We start from the raw sequence: 6,886 nt of genomic DNA on the forward strand, positions 1-6,886 counted from the left end.
CAACACCACACTTCAAAAGCATCAATTCTTCGGCACTCAGCTTTCTTCACAGTCCAACTCTCACATCCATACATGACCACAGGAAAAATCATAGCCTTGACTAGACGGACCTTTGTTGGCAAAGTAATGTCTCTGCTTTCGAATATGCTATCTAGGTTGGTCATAACTTTCCTTCCAAGGAGTAAGTGTCTTTTAATTTCATGGCTGCAGTCACCATCTGCAGTGATTTTGGAGCCCCCCAAAATAAAGTCTGACACTGTTTCCACTGTTTGCCCATCTATTTCCCATGAAGTGGTGGGACCGGATGCCATGATCTTCGTTTTCTGAATGTTGAACTTTAAGCCAACTTTTTCACTCTCCACTTTCACTTTCATCAAGAGGCTTTTGAGTTCCTCTTTACTTTCTGCCATAAGGGTGGTGCCATCTGCATATTTGAGGTTATTGATGTTTCTCCCAGCAATCTTGATTCCAGCTTGTGTTTCTTCAAGTCCAGCGTTTTTCATGATGTACTCTGCATATAAGTTAAATAAGCAGGGTGACAATATACAGCCTTGATGTACTCCGTTTCCTATTTGGAACCAGTTTGTTGTTCCATGTCCAGTTCTAACTGTTGCTTCCTGACCTGCATACAGATTTCTCAAGAGGCAGGAAAAAAAAAGTTTGTAGAATCTCAAATACATTGTACTCCTTTCTTTGTTACAAGTTCTATTAATCATCTTTGGGGAATTGTACAGCCCACGCCTTGAAATATCATGTTCTTAGAACTTTAGCAACACTTTATGAAGCCATGGTTTTTCCTGATGAAGGAGAGGGTGGCAGATGACAAATGGCTTAGAAGCCCCTACAAGAGGTTTTCCATGGGTTCCTTGGCATATACTACCTTCTTTTTTCCTCATGCAATGGGACATCTAGTCAATATTTTTAAGATACAGCAAATTCTTGTATTTGGCAATATTGGGTGCAATATTCTTAAGATACAGCAAGTCTTTGTATTTGGCCTTTCCCATGGGAAAACAAAAAATGGGAGTTTACATCTTTTTGTCTTAGCAATATTATAGGACTGATATAAATAAAATAATGACACTCAATCCACTAATGAGAATAGTGCCCAGCAAGCCACTGTTCACAAATATGAAGCAGATGCTCATATTAAATTTTAAATTAATACTAGATAAGATTGTTTCAGTTCTGTTGAATCTTGATAAAAATGGTTTTCAAACTAAACTAGCTCCCGACTTGTCACAGCTCGTTGAGTCCAAAGATGACAATTCTGGTCCTCATGAATTTGACTAAGTGTTATATTTTGATACACGCTAATTTTCTTCAGCAAAAAAAAAACCTTCAGAGGGGCACTGTTGGCAACTTGATTAGGTTTGATTTAATTGGTGCAGACACTTGCTTGACCCCAACTTGGAATTGCCTGATCTTTTCAGAATGTCTGGCAATGAGCTAACAGGGTACCCTACTGTTCCCACAAGACAGGTAGATGTCTTTCCTGAAGCTCAGTGAATAGGATTGCAGGCATGGGGGTATAGACTCTAAAACACATCGGTTACAGATTTAATGTAGCTAGAAGTGCAAAGCTGGGGACTTCCCTGGCAGTCCAGTGCTTGAGACTGCTCTTCCTACACAGTGCCATGCAATGTGGCCAAGAAAATAAAGGTAAAAAAAGAACAAGGATGAACTGGCCCTGTGGGTATATCTCTGGGTATTGTAACTCTCCAGGAATAGCTTGTTTCTTAGCCGGAGTTTGGGCTCTATAAATGTCATTAAGCCTTAAAGCTTGGGGGTTAGGTTTCTGTCTGGTTCTCTCTTAAGAATTCTCCAGCTATTACCTATTCTTTTCCTTCCTAAGACTTACAAACTATATATTCACCAGGACCCACATTTATAAGCCTGTATGAACAAGTCTGGTCATTCCTGAGGTCATTTATACCCAATACCCAGTCCTCTGTCCTAATAGGAGAAAACTTAGCTTGTTGTGTCTGATACTAACTAGAGTCTCCCTGGTCATCCCACTGTCCATAAGACAGAAGTGAATATATATTTTATATTGAATATTTCCCTTGCTAATAAAATACTTAATTTGTACTCATGGGTGGCTGAAGGTTTTCTGGGTTTTATCTATATGATTCCACCATCAATCATTTGAAAACGTGCTATCCAATAGGGTAGCCAGTAGTCTCCTGTGGCCATGGAGTGCACGTGATGGGAATGGTCCCAACTGAGACGTGCTTAAAACATAAAGTACATACCAGATTGGGAAGACTCAGTATAAAGAAGGAGGGTAAAATATCTCATGATGGTTTCTATATTGATTACATGTACAAATGGTAATACCTTGGATGTACTGGATTAAATAAAATATATTGTTTAAATTGATCTTGATCTATTTCTTTTTACTTTTTCAAATGTGGCTCCTAGAAAATTTAGAATTAGTTTTGTGGCTCCCATAGTTCTAGTAGACAGCGCTGATCTAGAAGCTGGCTTTGGGTCTCTTGGCATCGGTTCCTTGCCCCATTGCCTCAGTCAGAACACTTGATCTCATCTGCACTTGTGGGAATTCTTTCATGTGGCTTAATCACCTCCGTCAAACATTGTCCAAGCAAGCAACTGGGCATTAGAAAGATTAGAGCCGATGACGAGCTTCTGGTTACAGCCTTCCTGGCAAGAGATGCCAGCTGCAAAAGAAGTTACTGGACGTGCTGTAAGTTATGTAACTTCCTACCAAGGGGACAAAGTGAAATTCCAGGACGTGTGCATGTTGGACTCCAAGGCATTCATTCTACTCAACCAAAAGTATGACTTTAGCCTATAGCAGAAACTGTCATTGTCAGAAAAGTTACAGGAATAGGGAATCAAGGTGAAAAAAATCAACTAAAAATCTCTTAATTGTACAATTCCAGGGTTAAAATTATATTTCCCGTTCTTCCATTACCCTACACAGTTGGACTTCTTAGGCTTTCAGTCATGACACCTCTTCTTCACGGCTTGATCACTGGGAGTTTTTCTATACTTTGACTTTCATTTAGTTGGAGGGAATTTTGTTTTATTTGACTCTTTCAGTGACTTTTAGAATTATGAGTTCTTATAATATTTAAGTCAATGAGTTAACACCAAATTATCTCCCCAAAGCAATACAAAAAAATAACAAATAGGGAAATGTATGTTTACCCACCCCCATTCAGTGTCCCCCCCTAATAAACCATGTAGTGTAAAATTTGAATCTACCTCTGTTTCTTAGGAAGAAAACTTATTTTATTTTATTATTTAACCTTTTATTATGGAATCTTTTAAACATACACAACAAGAAAGAGAATAATATAATGAGTCCCTCAATGTGTATGTCTAAGTGACAATTAAAAAGGAATTAAAAAAAAACTGGTTTGACATAATCACTCTAAAAGATCAATAATCATTCCTTAGGAAAAAAAATTTGGTGTTATATATGGTGATGGATGTTAACTATTAATAAAGTTGTTGTGGTGACCATTGCATCACAATATATGCAAATGTCAAATGACTATATTGTATACCTGAAACTGATAAAGCAATATATGGCAGTTGTATCTCAATTAAAGAAAAAAAGAGAGATTTCCCTGGTCATCCTGTGGATAAGATTCTGGGCTCCCAATGTAAGGAGCTAGGTCAGGGAACTAGACCCCACATGCTGAATCTAAGAGTCCACATACTGCACAGAAGGTCACTCAAGCCAAAACTAAGCAGCAGTACAGCCTAAATAAATAAATTTTTAAAAAAATTCCTTAATATAGTCTAAATTCAGAGCACATTTGAAATGCCCCACTTTATCTTAAAAATGCTTTTTTTCAAATTATTTTTTGAGTCAGGATCCAACCAAGTATCACACCTTACACTGACATCTCTCTTTTATTGTATAGCCGTCTCTTTTATACATTCTACGTACAGTATGTAAAAGGAAATGACTCATTTGACAAAAGACTCTCCTACAATCTATCCTGGCTGTTTCTTGGTGATGTAATTTGATTTCTTCTGCAAACTCGTGTATTTCCTGTACATGAAGTTAGTTTCAACTTTACGGTCAGGAACCCTTTACACGAGGTGCTGTGTGCTTGTTTTGGCATCACATTACGGGTCCACAATGGCTTATTGTTCCACTTTTACAAAGGCCAAGACCAACCATTACGGGCCAGATTGTCAGACTGATGCCTCCTTTATGAAGTTTCTCACCCACGTTTCATTGAATGGTTTTGGCTTCTGTCAACAAGACCGACTTGTACTCAGATGACAAGGATAAGCAAGGCCAATGTTTTCAGCACAGAGCTGCGTGAGGCAGAATAGAGGTATCTGCAGGAATACTTTCCGCTCAGGTGTGGACCGCCTCCACGGCCTCTCTGTTCACTCACACCTTTGCCTGCCTCCGGAGGGGTGTCCTTGTCAGAGACGGCATCTACCTGTGAGTGTATCAGCAACATTATTTTTGGTTGCCCAACCCGTGGGATCTTAGTTCTCCCACCAGGGATCAAAGACACACCCCATGCATTAGAAGTGCAGAGTCTTAACCACTGGACCGCCAGGGAAGTCCTATGAGTTATATTTTTAATTTATGACCAGTTTTTTTTTTTTTTTTTTTAAGAGCCAGGGGACTTCCCTGGTGGTTCAGTGGCTAAGACCCTGAGCTAACAATGCAGGGGGCCCAAGGCTCAAACCCCGGTCAAGGAATTAAGATTCCACATGCTGCAACTAAGACCTGGTGTAGCCAAATAAATATTTAAAAGAGACCAAAGAAGAGAAAGGGCCGTGGACATAGAAGACAGGGAGACAGACGGAAGAAGAGGGTTGTTGGAATCCTGAAGATTCCAGTGTTCATCAGACCTGAAAACACCCCTTAAAATACAATTGAATCAGGCTGGAAGGAACATGAATCTGTGAAAAAGAGTTCTCTTCAATTTCTCGCCAGAGAGAGTATATAAAGAAAGTAGACTGTCCTACAAAATAACTCAACCTAGTGATTGATAGCATAAAAGCATAAACTATTTTAAACTACAGAAGTGATAATTTGAAATACAGAATATCAAATCCTAAGACTTTTATGTCATGAATTCAAGATGCAGGATTGCATGAACAAAAATAGATCTGAGATCATTATTCAAAACAGCAGAAGATTCAGAGGGAGAGGCAGAAAGTTCCACGGAGGCTCTTTCTGATTTAGGCAGAACTGATGCTTACATGACTCTTGATTATCATGAAGGGAGGCCTGGCATCACCTAGAGATACAAAGGCTTTACTCTACAGATGGAACGGAAGTCCCCCAAAAGTGAGCCAGAAATGAGCAGAAACCCAGAGGATGTAGGTTCATAGCCAGTCATGAATAGCTCATCGCAGAGAGAGTGCCTGCCATCTAGACTTATGATTGTGTTTGTTGTTGTTTTTGGGTCACTCAATTATGTCCAGCTCTTTGTGACCCCATGGACTAATATATCCCTCTGGGCTCTTCTGTCCCTGGGATTCTCCAGGCAAGAATACTGGAGTGGGTAACCATTCCCTTCTCCAGGGGATCTTCCTTACCCAGGAATGGAACCCTGGTCTCCTGCATTGCAGAGAAATTCTTTATCGTCTGAGCCACCAGGGACGCCCTATGATTAGGAGATAAAACTTGCCCAGGAAATGGGGATTCCTGAAATCTGGCTGAAACTCCAGCTTCTTCAAGAAGCAGTTTCAAATGTTGTAATTTCCATCAGAGAAACAGAAAGGGGGAAGAAAGAGTGATACAGGAAGACATTGCAATTCCTAATTTGTTCAACATTCCTAATTTGTCATCCTTTATGATCGTGTTCAAAAGATTTTAAAGCCAGGTTATGCTTTCCTAAGTAAAGGGGTGTGGAATCTTTGTATATATTCTAAAGGGTTCTATGAAATTAAATTTCAGGGCAAAAATTTCCATCGCTTTTTGATGACTCTGTGAATTCAGTTTTTCAAATCCCTTCCACTGTTTTGGTTGAAGGTGTGTATTGGAGGCTCTGCCCATCTCTTCTGCAAGCTGGTCAGAGATCATTTTGAGCTGGTCTGAAAGGGCTCAGTCAAGTGGCCAGAGACTCTGTTTCCATCGAACGTGCTGCAATAAATTCCCCCAAAGACGGCCTGACAATTTGAGCGGTGTTATGTAAGAAGACGGAGGCCAGTTTGATGTGGTATCAATTTGCAGTTGAGTTAGCATATTTTCCCATGAGCCATAAATCTTGTAGATTCACCAGGTTTCAGCTTGATTTATAAGCTTCAGTTGCCAGGCACATGTCACACTACACAGGTCCCCCTTCCTCCAATGTTCCAACAGCTTTCATGAGAGCCTAACATCAGAATTTGACAAAACGTCAGAGAAGAACAGTAGTAAAGTTCCAGAGAGGGAGGAGCTTGACAACCAGCCTATTTATAAATGTGCCCTTTTTATTCTTCACGTCCTGTAGTATGAACATGGCCTTAACCCAAAGCTCTTGGTCTAAAGGACCCAGTTCTGAAGTGAGACTCTTCTAATATTTAAATTATACAGGCAGACCTTGGAGGCAGGTTTGATTCCAGATCACCGCAATAAAGACAAGATGTCATTAAAGTGAGGCTCACACATTTTTTTTGGTTTTCCAGTGCAAAAAAGGTATGTTTACACTATATTGTACTCTTTCAGCACGGGCAGCTGTGACTGGAAAGGAGTACGTCAAGGCTGTATATTGTCACCCTGATTATTTAACTTATATGCAGAGTACATCATGAGAAACGCTGGGCTGGAAGAAGCACAAGCTGGAATCAAGACTGCCTGGAGAAATATCAATAACCTCAGATATGCAGATGACACCACCCTTATGGCAGAAAGTGAAGAGGAACTAAAAAGCCTCTTGATGAAGGTGAAAGAGGT

This window comes from Bison bison, unplaced genomic scaffold (assembly GCF_000754665.1).
Source record: "Bison bison bison isolate TAMUID 2011002044 unplaced genomic scaffold, Bison_UMD1.0 scf7180017864050, whole genome shotgun sequence".
Taxonomy (NCBI): Eukaryota; Metazoa; Chordata; class Mammalia; order Artiodactyla; family Bovidae; genus Bison; species Bison bison.